Source organism: Taudactylus pleione, unplaced genomic scaffold (assembly GCF_031769625.1).
Source record: "Taudactylus pleione unplaced genomic scaffold, aTauple2 ptg000286l, whole genome shotgun sequence".
Lineage (NCBI taxonomy): Eukaryota > Metazoa > Chordata > Amphibia > Anura > Myobatrachidae > Taudactylus > Taudactylus pleione.
Window position 1 is genome coordinate 3,396,435 of NW_028284688.1, and position 19,780 is coordinate 3,416,214.

General features: G+C 40.2%; 1 pseudogene; it reads left to right on the forward strand.

Moving 5' to 3' along the window:
* Positions 1 to 12,778: 12,778 nt before the first annotated feature.
* Positions 12,779 to 13,714, forward strand: LOC148512016 (olfactory receptor 2B2-like; annotated as a pseudogene).
* Positions 13,715 to 19,780: the final 6,066 nt, after the last annotated feature.

The window sequence follows — 19,780 nt, forward strand, 5'->3', positions numbered from 1 at the left end:
ACCCCTATGTACTAACACTGTGGAGGCTGAGAATTCTGTTTTTAGGTTTTCCTCAGAAGAGATAGCGGCTATTAACATTCTTGAAGAGTTAGCTGAAGGATCCAACACAACAGACAGTCAGACTAGACCAATTTGTAAAAGGAAGGGGACCTTTTTTCCACAAATTGGTGTATGCCCAGTAGTGGGCACGTTTATAGACCATGTATCGAGAGATTTTGATGAACTGTGGACCAAGAAAAATGAAAATCGAAAAATTACCACCAACCTAAGCAGAGAAGAAAACTTGGCCCTCAAGGAAATTCAAATGTGGGATGATGTAATTGTGAAACCGTCCAACAAAGTTGGAAATGTGGTTCTATGGGCAAAAGATCTGTATATAGCAGAAGCTATGAGACAATTAAAGTATACCTCCTGCTACAAGAACCTACAATTTAACCCACTTGGAAAGTACAAATCAAGATATGACAAAATGATAAGAACAGCATATGAGAAGGGAGTTATCACCAAGACAGAATATCAATTTTTAGAAGTGGGAGATCAAGTGATCCCCACTTTCTATATGCTACCTAAGATCCACAAAAGTGAACTAGTACCACCAGGATGTCCAATAGTGTCCGGGATTAAGAGTTTGACAGAGCAGGCTAGTAAATTCTTGGATATCCATTTAAGACGGTTTGTAACTAACTTGCCATCATACATGCAAGATACTATGGACGTCCTATGAAAAGTGGATGAAATCCATGTTGATATGGGTGTTCTACTTGATACATGTGATGTAGAATCACTCTACATCAGCATTCAACATGAAAAAGTTTTTGAATCAGTTCGATACTTTTTGGAAAAGGATGGCATTACAGAATTTGGAAATTTTCTGGTGAGACTACTCTCTTTCGTACTTTCCAAAAACTTCTTTGTCTTCAGTGACAAGTTTTATCTACAAGTAAGGGGCACAGCAATGGGGGCGGCATGTGCCCCTACATATGTGAACATCTACTTAGGTTGGTGGGAGGAGACAATGGTTTTTAATGAGATCAATGAAGTCTATACCCAACATATCTTAATTTGGATGAGGTACACAGATGACCTCTTGATATTGTGGGATGGTCCACAAAATAAATTCATAGATTTTATCAATCTCTTGAATTTTAATGATATGAATCTTAAATTGACCTATGAAGTTAGTGAGTCAGAAATCACTTTTCTTGATCTGATACAAAAAATGAATGATGGTTATATCTCTACAGATTTATATAGGAAACACACAGCCACGAATAGTGTCTTACATAGGTCAAGTGCACATTTCCCCCCTGTCTTGAAGGGTATACCCAAAGGGGAGTTTTTACGCCTTAAAAGAAATTGTTCAGATCCCACTCAATTCAAATTAACGTCAGAGTAATTATCTAAGAGACTGATCAAGAGAGGGTACAGCAGGAGAGCTATTAAAATGACTAAATATGAAACCAGTTTGAGAGATAGGAATTTGCTTCTATACCCCAATAAAATCAGAGAAAAGGAATCTGACAAAATCAGATTTGTTGGAGACTTTTGTGTGGAATGGCGTCAAATTCAAAACATAATCCATAAACATTGGTCGGTACTTATGTTGGACCCAGTCCTTGCCAAGAATATTGGATCTAAAGTCTCTATCAGCTGGAGGAGATCAACCAATTTAAACTATAAACTGGTACATAGCCACTTTGTTAATAGTAAGAAGAAGAAACCTGTGGCTGAGGGTTCCTTCAAGTGCGGTGGATGTAAAGCCTGCAATTTCATGACTCGCACCACAGAGGTGATTGATAAATATGATAATACTCACACGATACGTGATTATATTAATTGTAACACCTCGGGGGTCGTGTACTGTTTGATTTGTCCATGTGACAAAAAGTACATTGGAATGACTAAAAGACCCCTTAAACAACATATGCTTGAACATGTTGGCAGTATAAGGAACTCCAAATCGGATCTGATGAGATTCAAGCAACTTACATCCATGGCGAGACATTTTCACGATCAACATCAAGGGGATATCTCAGCCTTAGGAGCATTTGGTATAGAGAAAGTAAACCTGGGGATCAGGGGTGGCGACATCACCCAAGAGTTATTGAAGAGAGAGAGCCATTGGACATTCCTACTGGGTGGCTTACAGCCAGTGGGAATGAATGAACACATTAATTTTGGTGTTTTTTAAGTATAATTTTTTGTAGGACCTTGTAATATATGGTATTATTAAATTTGTATGTACAATATCATTATTATCTTAATAATCGGGTTATAAATACCTGTCTTAGGTTGTTTTCACTTCGGATTTATATTATTCACTTATTTATTAATATATGAGCACAACACATATTTATTTTAATAAAAAATTCTTAGAATATAATACCATAATCACGTTTTATATTAGGGACACTATTATAATTATTATTGTACACTTTTTAATAATGATTTGGAACACATTTTTAATACATTACTATAAAGTATATTGAGTATTTATTACTTTTTAGTATATATGCACATTATTGTGTCATATATTTTTACACAATTTTCCCTATTAGATTTAGAGGTAATTTATAAATGGCATATTATTAGTGATGGGGATTATTATTAATTATATATTTGAGGTTTCACTTAGAATTTTATTAAAACATTTTTATCCATATTAATATTTATAGCATCATGGGTGTTTTTATATACTTATTTTATATTTTTATATTGTTAAGTGTTATCATTTTGGATTGGGTATACTAATTAATAAATATTATATGTTACTATATGTTATAGGTGAAAAATATATCACCATAGTCCTGTTATATATTAATTACTTAGGGTATGTTTAATTTAATCTTTATGGTGGTATATTGATACAATATTCATGGTAATTATCTCTTCATTATGGATTACATAGGAATGTATGGAGTATTTGTGATAGTGATTACTCCCCACTTTATATCATGTCACTCTAGGATGTTTAACATTAATAGATCTTTGTATTTTGGCTAAAGATTATATGCTGACCCATTGAATCACTGACAGTCCCAGCTGATTGGATGCATTTTCTGTCAGTCTAAAGGTATACTATGATTCTATGTGGAAATCACTGCCAGACTCTGGCAACCAATGAAAATGCTGACAGGCTGAGTGGATTGGCCAACAGCCCCATCAGTCAGAATGGAGCAAGGTGATTGGTGGCAATGAGGAATATAGGATCTCGCAACCCGACTGACGGGTAGCTCCTATGATTAAGCCACAGAGCGAAACACGCATCAGGAGACATGCGATGCATGCTGGGTGGTGTGTATAGTGTTTGTCTAAATATATTAACCACCGTTTAAAGTTACATGTAGTTAATAGTTCAGGGCATCTGACTATAGGACATAATGAGCGGGTGCGTGTGATCCTGCATAGATAGTACTCAGTCATTTATGTCAATACATTTAGTTAAAGAGTGCTGGCAATACTAGTGAATATCAGTGTTGCCCGCTATATCACACTAACTGTCATTTAGCTGTGAGGCTTCTCTTTATCATTCATTAATGGGATATTTATCTGTGTACAAAGATCCATATGAATTTTGGTAAAAGGAGAGTGCATGTGTTACTACAGAGCTTATTTGCTACTATGGCATAACAAGAGTTACACTGTTCCTAAGGGCACCTCAGTAACATTGTACACATTTAATCTATAGTACTGATCCCATATATTTATAAGATTAGTAGATGTTAATGATACTGTTATTAAGGGGACAGATCATCTTATTATATTATCCATAATATAGTGTTATAATATAAGACACTCAGATGTCCGGCCTTTCTCTGTAATTATGGCAGAATAAGAGCTACACTGTCTCAAGGGTCATCTCATAATACTGATTTCATCTAGTTACAAGATTAGTGGATACAAATATAACAGACCTGTTGTGGAACAGCAACTTATTTTTTGAGAATAAGTAATAGCAGCATTGCATGAATTATATGCCCATTTTTAAGATAGCATCAGTCCATGATCCACCATTACAATATGGTGTTGGGAGACTAGTTCAAAGTGCAATTAATTAATAAGACTGATATAGTTATATGTGAATTCACCATGTACATGCTATTCATTTGATTAGGTGACCTTGCTATATATATATATATATATATATATATATATATATAGGATGGATGTCATATGACAATAAGGTCCTCATGATGTATTGAATTGATACATCCCCTAAAATAGTATCCATTTGTGAGTGGGACAGCTAGGATCCTACTATAGGACCTCCCATTAACATAGATAGAGTGGAATTTGAAATTACATTTGTCCATTTTCTACAGACGCCCATATGAAACGTGATATCACATAAATCAATGTGGTTAGTACAACAAAATACACAATATAAAAGACATGTAACAGTGGTATCAAGAATTGATTAATTTAATTAAATATTACATAATAATATTTTGCGGCATCGTTGTTAATTGGGTCACTGTTATAGCTTGTGATTAGATTGAATCAGATTCATTTGAATATATTATATTTGTCCTGGAGTGCCCTGTGATATTAATACTTTTTTCTTTTCCCTTCTTTTGGTATCCATTTATTCCTAGGTGCACCCCCCCTTGGTGATAAATAAGTAGAATAGCCCATGATTTGTAAGGGGTAGGACATAATAAAAAATACTTTCATAATATAGAGAAAGTGCTCTGTGTGGACTCTTTCCCTTTTTATGTTGTACCATCCCCAAATATCCCTGCTCCTAGAATATTTTGGTTATAGAGAAAACTTTTCAATCACAAAACTCCCTTAACAACAAATCATGTATCATGCTGACATAATGGTCAAAATGTGTTTCAAACTCAGGGGTTTAACAGCCATCAGACTAAAATGTTAAGCTAACATGTATTTAAAAGGAAAAAATTATTTAAAATAATTAGTTAGCATAGGTTCCCAACTGAAAGAAGTTATCGGCAAACCACAGTTTGAGCAAAACCTCATATTTATTCAAAAATTAAGTTTATACAAATAAAATTATTTCAGATTTGAACAGAACTGTAATTATTGTCTTAGTGATATATTTTCTAGCTTGTGGGAATGATCATTCCTTTTGAATTGCTCTCTTGATATATGAACTAGAGCCATGTAGGTATTATGATTATCATAATTTTGCAGTCTGTGGTGAATTTGTGATTAGGATATTATGTATTAATGTGGACCCAAGTAGTTCTATGCATAATGTTTTTATTATTTTATTGACATTATTTACAATAATATGATTAATAAAAAGCCACCGGTTATGAAAATAAATAATTATTTAATCTGTTTTTTACAAAATATATATGTCCAAACTGTTTGGCTATTTTTAGAGGTGTTTTCTGTTCTACTGATAATAAAGAGACCACATTTGGTAGTGGAGTGAGTGACAAGGTCTAATGGTGGAGTTATTTAGAGAGTGAGTCCTTCTTGCTAAGTTCAGAGTGCACAAACCTTTACAGGGCAGTGCAATAATGAAATATAGCATAGCAGAGTGACATGTTGAAATTGAGCTGAAAGAGCGGAGAGCGTGCAATGATGTGGGGATACCAAGTTGTATGGAAAAGTGCCATTTTCACTCTGTTTTGTCTTTTGTCCTTTTTAGACTTGTACTGTAGTAGTTTTAACAGGAGATATTGGGTTCATTTAAATTACATGCGATTTTACAAAAGTGAACTTACAACATAAAACTCACGTACATTGTGGCATATTTCTGCAGTGTACTGTCCCCAGAAATATGAGAAATGTATTAATGGTGGAAAAATGATAGTAAGCAGGGGATTTTGTTTATAATACTTTGTCTTTTTCTACAAGGAATAAAATCATAGTTAGGAAAATTTTATTCTACAGTGCTTGCAGGCACATGCAACTTGGTGGGATTTTCTGTATTGACCTAATTCTTACTACAACCCCTGTTATTGGAGCCACCACTCTATTTGAATCATTTCAGTCAAGGACAACTTGAATAATAGATTGTGCCTGGAAGAATACAATGGAAGATACTATACTTTTGGATTCATACAGTGCTGTCAAATATAGAGTTACAATTGCAAATCAATGTTGAATGGTCAATGTGTTTCCAAGGATTCTTTTAGAGGAAATGGTTTGTAGAAGAATTGCCAGATCAAAACTTATAAAAAATAATCTTGTCTTCAGTCTCTCCTTATTGTTTTGCAGTAGATATTTGGCCAATTGTTTGGTGTAATATTATGGCAGTGGTTGTGGAAGTCAATAATTTCAAGGATTTCTCTGCTAGTGTCATTATATAGCTTAGATAAAAACATAAGGAATCCACCCTACTAACCCTCACTCATGGATTTGTTTGAGTGATGACACCAAGTTCTGTGGAATGAATGAAGGCATCTCTGAGGGTATCTTCACACTTAATTACCTCCCTGTGTCTCAATCACAACAGCACCTTTGTACATAAACCCTGTGTAATGTATGCCTCATAGGAGGCTTTGGAGACTTTTGCACATGCGCAGTAGCTGAGAATAACTCAACTAGTTGAACAACATCAGTTCATGATTCTCTGAATCTGATCCAATGTATAATTTCCATTAGTTGATATATTTTTAATATCATTATTCATTTACTTAACTTAGTTAGACAGATAGATAAAGGAGATTGGCACTCTATTTACTACAATCTGCATTAAAATGCACATTGTAGTGTGATATTTCCCAATGAATTTGTATTGTGAATTCAGGCAATATCACAGGGATTTACTAAAAATCCCTTGCAGGGACAGAGCTTGCAATAAAGCTCTGTACCTGTGAATCCCCTCCATAGCCTTATCACTGTATTTTTCAGAAAAAATACAGTGACAAGAGCTGTACATGTGCTGACCGCTGCTGTGGCCGCCCCTCCCCCTTGCAATCCCCCCTCATGGCAACCCCTCTGTGACTCCCCTCTTACTTTTACTTACCTCCGGTCAGGTCATTGCTGCTTCGGTGATTTCCTCCCTCCCTCCAGGGCTCCGGTCAGCTGCTCTCCTATCCTGCACTGTGACCCTGTCAGACATTTAATGCAGCAGCTGACCAGGGTCACAGCACAGGTGCTGAGAGACCAACGGACTGGAGGGCGGACATCACTGGCCCTGGACTCAGGAAATTTTTTTTTTACTATTTTTTTGTTTAGACCACAGAGTTGATCACTGGAGCCCGGCTCCCAACACTGCTCTGCTTGTTAGAGCAGAGTAGAAGTCAGGGAACTGGGTGAGACCTTGTATAATGCCATCTCCAGGTGACATTATTATCACAGGGCTTCTGCCGGTACTGTTTCACATCTTATTTTATTAAATCTCAGGCAGATAGCATTTCCCATTACTATTATGGGAAATTATTATTATTATTATTATTATTATTATTATTATTATTATTATTATTATTATTATCCTTTATTTATATGGCACCACAAGGGTTCCGCAGCACCTCACAAAGTACATAAACAAATGAGAAAATACGAAAACAGCAACTTACAGTACAAAATAATACAGTATAAGAACATAGTTTAAAAACATTGCTGCAATAGCATTCATAACTCCCTGAATAAGCAGTAGGGCATCAGCTACCAAGTATTTGGTGCCCTTCTGGGGAATTTGGAGTAGATGATCGTATGAGTGAGGGAAGCAGAAGCACAAAAGGGAAGAGGGCCCTGCTCGAGATAGCTTACATTCTAAAGGAAATGCAATCTGTTTAATAAAAATATGTAATAATTAGGGCTTGGAGTATAATTTTATGAATTCTATTCAAAATGCCGTTTAGTAAATTTAGGTGAAACTAAAATAACGTGAAAAGGGTGTGAAAATACCCTTTTTCACTCTATTTTAGTTAAATAATGTTAATAAATAGAGCCCATAGAGAGAGACTTCAGTTTTGTGGATAGAAGGAGACATGCTACTTTGGTGGAGTTATTTGCTTTTCTGTATAATTCTTGGAGGGATATTCATCAGATCTTTGAGAAATATATAGTGGATGGAGATAAAGTACCAACCAATCAGTTCTTAACCGTCATTTTTTAAGCACATTGTGTAAACTTTCAGTTAGGAGCTGATTTTTTGGTTCTTTATCTCTTTCCACTTTATCTCTCTACAAGCATCGATAAATCTCATCCTCAGTATGATCATTTATTTATTGGAGAATTAGCGATACCACTGCCCTCCATTTTGGGATTTGGGATCTTATAAGATGGATTTTTTATTAGCTGGAAGAGTTTTCTACAAACAAGAACCTGAAGATTCAGGAATTCCAATTTCATCGCTGAATGAAATCAGTAATTGTTTCCTGTCAGTGCACTCTACATTTCTTACTGTAGAAATAGAAACAATTACTGTATTTTAATCTCTCAATATGACTCAATGCACTCCACCCAGACTGCAATGCTGTCAGGCAGCAATACTCACCTCTGTGTAGCTATGTTTGCTTAAATAAGCCAACTTTGTCCTGATATGAAAGTGGTGCAATAATTATTTACTCAATGTTATATAGGTCAGGGAATTACTGTGCCATATTATAATTTACATAATTTTAATTTTAAGATGGACATAGTGGTGGCCCTGTGGGTGCTTCATTACGCAACAATAAGGAGGACTGACCTGGGAGAGTCTAAGGGCCTGACTCAGAGATGGATAAATTGGTGATGTTGGATGCAAGCGGATGATGTTTTCAGTCTGCGCATGTGTCTGAGTCGATGGTTACTGTTCAAAAATGCAATAAATCGAAATTAGAAATTAGATGCATAGATATGCAGTTTTGGTGAGCGTTTCTGTGTGGTAAAATAGGGGATGGCTAGCCAGATGTGGGTGTGTCATGGTCAGCAACTGAAGCAATTGCACTGACACAAACGGCCATATTCATGAAAAATCTGCGCCTCCATAGAGCTGACGCAATCTTTGATGGTCCGGTTAATGGTGCATCTTAACACGCACAGCAACAGATTAGAACCGCAACTAGTGGGCACCTTAGTAGGAAGATCTTAGCATAAAGATGAAGTCGTGGCTGTAGCAAAAACCACGGCCATGGTTGCAGCTGCACCCACCTCTGAATCAGGCCCTAAATGTTTTCAGCTTGATGTTAGGCCAAATTTTTTCATAGGTAGGATTCAATTCAGCACTATGTGCATGTAGTGTCTCTGGAACACAAGGCTGCATGGATACCAACATCACTGATCATTTATCCTAGCACCACATGGAGGTTACACATAGATTTCCTACTGCAATGAGTGTTAATGATGCCCAGCCTGCAGTGATGTCCAGCAGCTCCTCATGCTGACATGAAATCGTGTACCACATAAGGACTTGGAGGGTTATTTTTATACTTTCTGTGTTGTAGATGGTAAATATGAGTAATGTAACTTTCATATGTTCATTTGCCAGTCCTCCAGTAAGCAATCTGGCAATCCTGAGCTCCACTGCCTGGGAGTATGGGGTTTGTCCTGGAAACAAGTGGTACAGATGTGTCCTTTTTTTACTGTTGCTTCAGTTGCACCAAATAGCCTCTCTTGATGCACCAGGTCCCAAGCATCTCGTTCACACCAAACATCGCATTTGCATAATTAAACAATCGAAAAATATCAAATCTACATTGCTACTGTACATTGATCAATATGCTGTGCAACATTTGTACATCTTTGTGAGTGAGCCGGAAACTGTCTAAAAAGGGTTCTAGTGCAAGCAGCCACAGCTTTTCCTCAGGCAAAGTTTCATCAGAATCATCTTTATTGGCTAAGTATATAACCGTATACCTGTAATTTAACACTGGTTCACTGCATGCCAAGAACTCATACAAATAACAATTCACAATCCATTCATAAAACATTAAAACAAAGCATAGGTACTAACAGACAATAAAGAAAAATATCTTATACTTAAACATTACCACAGAACTAAATAGACCCTTCTGTTAATAGTTCAACAATCAAATGGCCTGTGGATAATAACTATTATAATATCTAAAAGTTTTTACAGGCTGCGCTCTATAGTGCCTGCTTGATGGAAGCAGTTGGAACAGGGAACAACCTGCATGTGACTGATCCCTTACAATATTACTTGCCCGATTCCTCGCCCTGGACAGGTACAGCTCCAGAACTAAAGGGAGGACCTACCCAGATAATCCTTTCTGCTGTTCTCACAACCCTTTGAAATCTAAGCTTATCTTTTTCAGTTGCTGAGCCAAACTATAACCCAGGAACATAACACTGACTTGTTTATGGCAGAGTAAAAAAGAATCAGCAACTCTCGGGGAAGATTAAACTTTTTAAGCTGCCGCAGAATATATAATTTGCTGAGCTTTCTTGACAATAATGTCAATATTGGGCCCCCACTTTAGGTCTCATGAAATTATAGACCCCAGAAACTGAAAGAAGTCTACTATAGATACAGCATTGCTATCTATCATAAGTGGGTACACAGCAACAGAATTTCTCCTAAAGTCCACAACCATCTCTATTGTTTTAAGCAGATTTATCTGTAGATTATTTCTGCAACACCACAGGGCCAACTGTTCCATCTATTTCCTGTATGCAGACTCGTCCCTGTCCTTAATCAAACCAATGACAGTGGTGTCATCGTCAAATTTCAAAAAATTCACGGATTGCTCACCAGCAATGCAGTCATTGGTATTTACAGAGAGAAGAGAATGAGGGAAAGAACACACACTTGGTGGGCCCCTGTGCTGATCCTGCGCTCACTTGTGGTGACCTCCCCTGCTTTCACATTCTGCTTCCTATCTGTCAGGAAATCTACAATCAATGCACAGGAAGATACTGGAACCACCAAATGCAACAGTTTGGAATAAAATATCCCTGGGACAATCTTATTAAACTCCAAATGGAAGTGGACGAACAAGACCCTCACATAGGTAACAGGCAGGTCAACATGTTGCAGAAAATGATGCAGCCCCATATTGACTGCATCCTCCACTGACCTATAAGCCTAATAGGCAAACTGCAAGAAATACTAGCAAGGTCCTGCCATCGCTTTCAGATGGTTCAGTACTAGATGATCAAAAGTTTTCATGACCACAGACGTCAAAGCAATTTGTCTGTAGTCATTGCACCTCATCAGTGATGTTGTACATTTGTGAAACCAAATCATTTGCTGTTAAAGTAACAGGACCTGATTCATTATCGATCACAACTAGAAATATGCGCGCCATCGCTGATGGTTGTATTCTGCGCATGCATATGCATTGCAATGTGCGTGTGTGAACCGGCCACTGCGATTGGGACTGTGATTGCAGTGACTATGTAGACCCTTTACAGGGTGATAGACAGGCAGTTCCATTTGGGGGTGATGATGGGAGGGTGGTCGGCAAAATGCAGGCATGGCAGTGTGTTTGAATGCTGTTGCAGAGCTGTTCATAAATTTGCCACTGTGATGCCTTATGCAGCCTGAGCTTTCACTGTGTGCAATGAAGTCAGCAATTTCTGAGTAAGGTCAGAGCTTGTGCATGTGTGCGTGAGGCTGTGATGGTACTCAATTGTACCGATGGTTTTGAAGTCTTGCTAAACATTATGGATGTGTGATAGAATGGGCATCCTTCTATTGTGCTGCGATGGCATAGCATTCGCAATGTATTAACTTGGTTGAACTGCATGTGTAATTGCTATTGCTTTCGCAGTTGCAATCCTTATTGAATCAGGCCCACAGCAGTGTCTCTAGTACAGTATGAGTGGCAATCTCTTTAGTACTGTATGAGATCCAAAATGTAAAGAAATATAATATATCTTACACCTCTCCGGGGGACTTAATTACATAAAAATGTATCTAATGCTGCTGTAGTTTGGGCCTTCTTTATCTGATGATGACAAATATTGGTGGAGACATTTTGGCAGATATCACATGAAGAAGGATATGCTTGGCTTAAAGAATGTGCATTTCATTTTCAGAAATTGTATCCAAAATTCTATGTTGGTTTGGATGTGAATACGTGACCAGGCATTAATGATGGAACACTTGTTTTCATGAAGATTTAAACAGGACCAAGTTTAGTAAGAACAAATCTGTGTCTATGTTTTTACATTCGCAGCAGATATTGTAATGCAGAAAAAATTGTGTGGCATACTCTGAAGTGTCCTACACAGTTTCAGACTTTGTAGCCTATTTATCAATTTAGTGATAACTATACCAAAAGCTAACCTTACAATTCATAGGGAGCAACTGTACGAATAGGTTTAGGGGCTATATATTATTCCCCCACTACTCCAATAAACATCTGTCCTTGTTAATCCTAAAACTAAAAAAAATTCTTCTAGAAGTGTTAATGCAGTGAAAATTTACACAACCGGGTTCCGTCCCAACAGTGTTACTACACATTCATGACTTTAGGTCACATATGCACACTTTAAGTGAAGGAGGAAATAGAGGAATACAAATGGCACCATCTTCATACTCTGGGGACTGATTTCATAGGTAAGAGCAGGCTAACACCATCTGAAAAAATTCAGTTTTTGAAGCTTGATAAATAGCTCAAATACAATGTCCCCATACAGTGAATCGAGACACAATGTGGTCACTTGCACTGGAGATATCAGCAATATATCATGTGCAAGAGGCTTACTACATGGCCTTGTTACTTAATTTTGTGGTAGTCATGCAAAAAATTTCAGTATCCACTAGATTACTAGTACTAATAGGGTGGATAATTAATATCATTTGAGTATGTTATCTTTGGGCAGATTGTATTGTTATTGTATGGGGAGCTTTCCTAACTTTTCATAAATATTTACTGAGATTAGATTTTTCACATTATTTTAAGGCATGCCTTGGAAAAACAATACCGTGCTAACAGAATTTATTCTTCTTGGATTTTCCAGCCAACCCAGGAAACAAGTTATTCTTTTCTTTGCCTTCCTGTTTATGTATATGATCATATTAATTGGAAATATTTCCATCATAATACTAATCCGGTCTGATGTCAATCTTCAAACACCAATGTATTTCTTCCTCAGCAACCTCTAGTTTCTGGATCTCTGCTATTCAACCTCTACTGTGCCGAGGATGCTGAAAGATTTGATGTCAGTAAAGAAAACGATCTCTTATGCTGAGTGTGCAGCACAAATGTATATTTGTCTTTCCTTAGGGGAAAATGAGTGTATTTTGCTTGCTATTATGGCTTATGATCGTTATGTAGCTATATGTTATCCATTACATTATACTACAATCATGAGTAAAATGGTTTGTGTGGGATTAGCAATGGGTACATGGATATGTGGGTTTCTTCTCTCTATTTCCCATGTTTCACTTACACTTAGTGTAGATCTTTGTGGTAACAATGAAATAAATCATTTTTTGTGTGAAGTGCCAGAAATATTATCACTGGGTTGTGAAAACATTTTATTTATTGAATTTATTATTTTTGTTGTTGGTGTAATTATTCTCATGACACCAGTCTCATTTATTGTAATATCTTATGTTAAAATCATTTTAAGTATCTTAAAAATTGCATCTACAGCTGGACAGCGAAAAGCTTTCTCCACCTGTGGGTCTCACATGATAGTTGTGATAATATTTTATGGATCGGCAATGGCTGGCTACATGAAACCTAGGTCGAGCTCTCTACCAGGAACAGACAAATTGATTGCAATTTTTTATTTAATTGTTACTCCAATGCTGAATCCTATGATTTATACACTCAGGAATAATGATGTAAAAGCAGCTTTTCTTAAATGTAGAATTAGAAAAAATTTCTTTTAGCGTAAACTGTAGGGTCAGTTTGACAAAATACCATTATTATGTGAAGTTAGATGCAAGTTCTGGTATGAATTTTTTTTACATCAAATTTTTTAATTATGCTAGTTGAAATAACTGTGTTATATACACAAACCAAGACGCAACAATGCAGTTTTTTTCTCTCAGGTTAGGCTGTGACGCAACTTCTGATTTTGAAGGCACACAGACATAAAAGGAGATAATTTTTACAGTCCCATATTTATCTTTTATCCATAAAGAGTTCAAAGTTTGATCAAGACCTATATATATTTATTTATATATATATATATATATATATATATATATATATATAGCAATACCACGGGTACGGCACTCAGGGCTATGTAGAAAAATGAAAACTCCAACACGTATAATAACATACAACGTTTCAATCAGTTTATGATTTTCATCAGGTAATAACCTGATTGAAACGTTGTACGTTATTATACGTGTTGGAGTTTTCATTTTTCTACATAGCCCTGAGTGATGCACCCATGGTATTGCTATTACTGTTGTGCAGTGTGGAGGCACCGGGCGAAGATATGTATATTACATGAGTGCCGGACCTCTTTTTGATTATTATATATATATATATATATATATATATATATACATATATAGTGGCACTCCCTTTATCCAAAAAGTAGCATGCAGGTGCCCTCCAATTTAGGCCAACAACGGATTAACTGACAAAACAGAATCCACACCGGAGGCACTCTGGGCCTGATTCTGACCCTCTCGTGAGCGCTGAGTGCTTGCAAATGGGTCAATGGTGCCCAAGTGCACATGCGCACGACGGAGGCACCTCCGTCGTGCGCATGCGCAAGATCCAAATAACGATAGCCAAGCCGTCATTAAGGGTCTCGCACCAAAGGGGGCATGCTGTTGATGGTGATTGACAGCATGCCCTCTTTGGTGGGCATGCTGGGGGCGTGGCTGCCCATACAGAGGCGTTCCCATGGGAACGCCTACAGTCTGGGTCCGGCCCCACTGACATCACTAGTGATGTCAGTGGGAGTGCTTTTAGCTCTGATAGAGCCAAAAGCACTCCTGAGCTTGCAGCAGCTAGACCCTACCACAGGGTCTCATCGCAAGCCGGATGGTCGCGATTGTCTTGACCATCGCGACCATCATTTTGCCCGCTCGCTATAGCTGTGGGTCGTCACCCACAGCTATGCGAGCGGCCAGGTGGCCGCTCCAAAAAGGAGCAGGGACGGCCCTGATTCAGAGCGAGCGCTCTGTCAGAGCGTCCGGCTCTGAATCAGGGCCTCAGTCTCCAATAAAACAACACAGGAGAATATGGCTGATATCACTAACATTTTGGAGTATTTATTCTTGCCCATTATTGCCCCTTCATCAAGGTAAAACATTTATGTGTACATTTATGTTTATGTGTACATATAACAAACCATTTGTACTCACATCTCCCCACATGTAGACCGCACCTTGTGGTGTCCAGAGCTGGGTCACATACTGATGATGTCATCACACCTGTCCACCACATCGACGCTATCATCACACTGATGATGTCATCACAGCTGTCCTCCACACCAACACTATCATCACATCAGTCCTATGACAGTGGAGATGCCCACTGCCTGGATACAAAGTAATACATGACACAATCCAAAAATAAAAATCCATTAACATTTCTAAAAACTCACATATAGATCACATAAGACAAAGTGTGTAATACAGAGAAAATATATTTCCCTATTACAAACCAAGTGAAATGGACAATATAGACACAGAGAATCACACTAAGTGTTTCCCTGTTTAACGAAAGCATAAGTATAGTTACATAGAATAAGCTTCCACAGCCAGAGACAGGGCCGGACTGACCATCTGGCATGTATGCAAACGCCAGAAGGGCCGATGGTCAAGTGGGCCGGTCTGGCCGTCTGCATGGAAAGGTATAAATCATAATTCCCCCGTCTGCATGGATGCTATTGAAAATATCTTTCCCAAAATGGCCGCCACCTGAGAGAAGACATTTAATGCACATTAACTGTAATGTTACTAGAAGTTCTGTTGGTCCTATAGTGTCCACTGGCCATGTCCTGCCAGTGGACACTAGAGGACCAGCGGGACCTCTAGTAACAGTTACAGTCTGACACGCCCCCCTGCCTGCTTGTGAACTTGAAGAACTGGAAGTACCGAAGAGGAGCAACAGCGCGCTAATACAGGAGCAGGAGACCCAATGTGACAGCTGCATCTTCTGGACCTTGAAGTGGGGAGAAGAGGGGGCACTACCAAACATCAGGTAAGTGTGTGCTCTTTATTTTCCTTTTACATCTGTTACTAACTGCCCTACTGACAGGCAGCTTTATATGTGCAGGGAGTGCAGGTCTCCTGCAATTACAATATATATAGTCACTGTATCTCCCCCTCAGTATCCCAGTTCCCACACTCCCTGTCACCCTCAATCAGTGTCCCAGCCAAAACCCATAACCCCTAGTGTCCCTGCCCCCACCCTCCTTGTAACCCCCCTCAGTGTCCCAGTCCCCACCCATTACCCCCAGTGTCCCAGCCCCCACCCTCCTTGTAACCCCCCTCAGTGTCCCAGTCCCCACCCATAACCCTCAGTGTCCCAGCCCCCACCCTCCTTGTAACCCCCCTCAGTGTCCCAGTTCCCACCCTCCCTGTACCCCCCTCAGTGTCCCAGTCCCCACCCTCCCTGTAATCCCCTCTGTGTCCCAGCCCCCACCCTCCTTCCCTGTAACCCCAAATCAGTGTGCCAGCCCTCACCCTCCCTGTAAACCCCCCTCAGTATCCCAGCCCTTGCCCTCCCTTAACTCCCAATGTGTCCTAGCACCCACCCTCCCTTTAACTCCAAATCAGTGTCCCAAACCCCACCCTCTCTATAACCCCCCCTCAGTGTTCCTTCCCTCACCCTCACTGTGACCCCCAATCAGTGTCCCAGCCCACACCCTCCCTGTAACCCCTAATCAGTGTCCCTTCCCTCACCCTCCCTGTAACCCCCAATCAGTGACCCTACCCTCACCCTCCCTGTAACCATCCTCAGTGTCCCTTCCCTCACCCTCCCTGTAAACCCAAATCAATGTCCCACCCTCCCCTCTCCCCCCTGTAACACCAAATCAGTGTTCCTGTCCTCACCCTCCCTGTAACCCCCCTCAGTGTCCAAGCTCTCAACCTCCCTGTAATCCCGAATCTGTGTCCTCATCCTCATCCTCCCTGTAACTCCCCCTCACCCTCCCCATAACTCCCCCTCCGGCATGTCTGACCAATCAATGTTTACTGATCCATCATGTGCAAACACTGTACAATTATCTGGCTGATCAGTTGATAATGGGTGGATTGGCCAGATAATTGTATAGTAAATGCCCAGCGTAAGTAACACAATCACCCTCAGTTTTCTCCATCACACAAAATGAAGAAGATAGAGGGGCAGAATGAAAACAAAGATATGGGGTCAAATGTAATAGGGTGAGTATTTAGAAGGGATACGTTTAAGATGCTGGCGGTCACAATCTCGACCGCCGGTATCTAGAATCCTTAATCCTGGCTAGGGTTAAATGACAGGCATCTATAATCCAGACGCCTGTCATTTTCCCGATGCCGGAACACCGGGCTTCACAAGCGGACAGCCACAGGGGGGGTTGGTTGGGGGGGTTATGTTTAGCCCCCCCCGGGGGGACTTAGGGTTAGGCAACCCTCAGGAGGGTTAGGGTTGGGCTAGGGGGAGGGAGGGTTAGGGTTAGGCACCCCCCCTGGGTTTTAGGGTTAAATCCCCCTGGGATATAGGTTTAGGCAGCGGGAAGGGGGGTTAGGGTTAGGCACTTAGAGGGGGGAAGTTAGGGTTAGGCACTTGGGAGGGAGGTTAGGGTTAGGCACCCCCTTTGGTCTTAGGGTTAGGCACCCCCCCTGGGATTTAGGTTTAGGCAGCGGGGAAGGGGGGGTTGGGTTAGGCACTTAGAGGGGGGAGGCTAGGGTTAGGCACTTGGGGGGAGGTTAGGGTTAGGCACCCCTAAGGAGGGTTAGTGTTAGGGGGTTAGAATAGAATAGTTTATACTTACCTTTAGATGATCAGGATTTCCAGCACTTTCGGTCTTCTGCTGCTGGGCTCTGCTGTTTTGTCGGTCTGCCGCAGCAGGGATTCAATCTGCCGGTCATGCAGAAGCCGGCATTCCATACCGAATGCGTTTAGAAAATGTTAGAGTTTAGCAGTAAACTCTGCACTTTTTAACCTTGGCCAAAGTAATAGAGGGCCTTATTCAGACCCGCTCGCGAGCACTGAGCGCTCGCCATCGGGTCAATGTTGCCCAAGTGTGCATGCACATGACAGAGGCTGCTCCGTCGTGCACATGCGCGAGACCCGGCTAGCGACGGGGAAGCCATCGCTCCGGGTCTCACTCCAAATGGGGCGTGCTGTCGATGGTGAGTGACAGCACGCCCTCTTTGGTGGGTGTGCTGGGGGTGTGGCTGGCAAGACAGAGGCATTCCCATGGGAATGCCTACCTCCTGGGTCCGGCCCCACTGACATCACTAGTGATGTCAGTGGGAGTGTTATTGGCTCTGATAGAGCCAAAAGCACTCCAGAACTTGCGGCCCCAAGACCCTACCACAAGGGTCTCGTCGCAAGCCCGATGGTCGCTATGGTCAAGACCATCGCGACCATCTTTTTGGCCGCTCGTATAAGCTGTGGGTGGTCACCCACAGCTATGCGAGTGGCCAGAAGGCCGCTCCAATAATAGGTAGGACGGCCCTTGTCAGAGCGTCCGGCTCTGAATCAGGCCCAGCGTCAGAACAGGCAAACTCGCATGCTTTTCAGACTCAAAAACTCTCACGATTTTTGCTCTCATCCACATTTTTTCTCATTTTCAACATAAAACTTCACCAATGTGAGATTTTACTGCTAAACTCTCACATTTTCTAAACGCTCACCCTATTACATTTGGCCCATAGACATAGAGTGAAATGGGGTGGGGATGAGAGATCGGGGAGTGAGAGATGAAATAAGAGGAAAGAGAGGAGGAGAACAGAGGAATTTCTATGTATTTAGTATGGATCCATCTTTTTCGGTATACGTTTATGAAGCCGGCGGACGGAATGGTGACTGCCGGCTTCCAGACTACTTAATCCCGGCGAAGGTTAAATGACAGGTGTCTAAATCTAGACGCCTGTCATTTTACCAATGTCCCGATCGAAAGGATGCCCTCCCTGGGAGGTTAGAGTTAGGGTTAGGCAATTAGAGGAGGGATTAGGGTTAGGCACAGGGGGGTGAGGCTAGGGTTAGGGGTAAAATTAGGTTAGTTTATACTTACCCGGGGACGATTGGGATTTCCTCCTCTGTCACGCTGCTGCTGCCGGGATTTGAATCATACCGATTCCATCTTTTTCAATATATTTAGGACTTGATTCTGAAACTGACGCAGATGTAATGCTACTAAAAATATCTTCCCTGGTGAACAAGCATGCGCCAAAATTTACAAGGACTGAGACGTAGACTCGCAGCATCTGAAGTTGCTACATTACCTATGGCAGGTGCAGTTTCTCTTTCTAAGTAAGGCCTCCTATGTAAGCTGCTGTCTCTGTACGTAGCCGCTTCCAGCAAAACTCCTATAAGACGCAACATCTGCGTGTGTTGGATTTGCCACACCCCATGTTATTTACCAGTTGCTGCACAGGAATGCGTAATATAATTCTAACACCCTGTGTACAGATCTGTACTGCGTGGGCAGACAAACAGGACACATGCGCGGTAATGAAAAAACATTGGCTGTTTGCATTCTTATCGGCATAGCGTGCGACAGAATTAGGTCCTCAGTATGGAACCATCTCTTCTTATATGTTTAGTATGGATCCAGGTATTCTGGGTGTTCACGTGTGGGAAATTAGTGTGGATCCAGCTTTTTCAATGCTTCCTATGGATCAGGTTTTTTCAATATACTTTGTATGGATCTGGATTTTACCCGCACCCTATTCCGGTGTTATCATATATTAAGTGTAAATTTTATAAATATTTTTAATTGATATAAATGTGATGTTTAGAGTGTTTTTTTTATTTCTGTGCTCTTGTAATAAGTACTT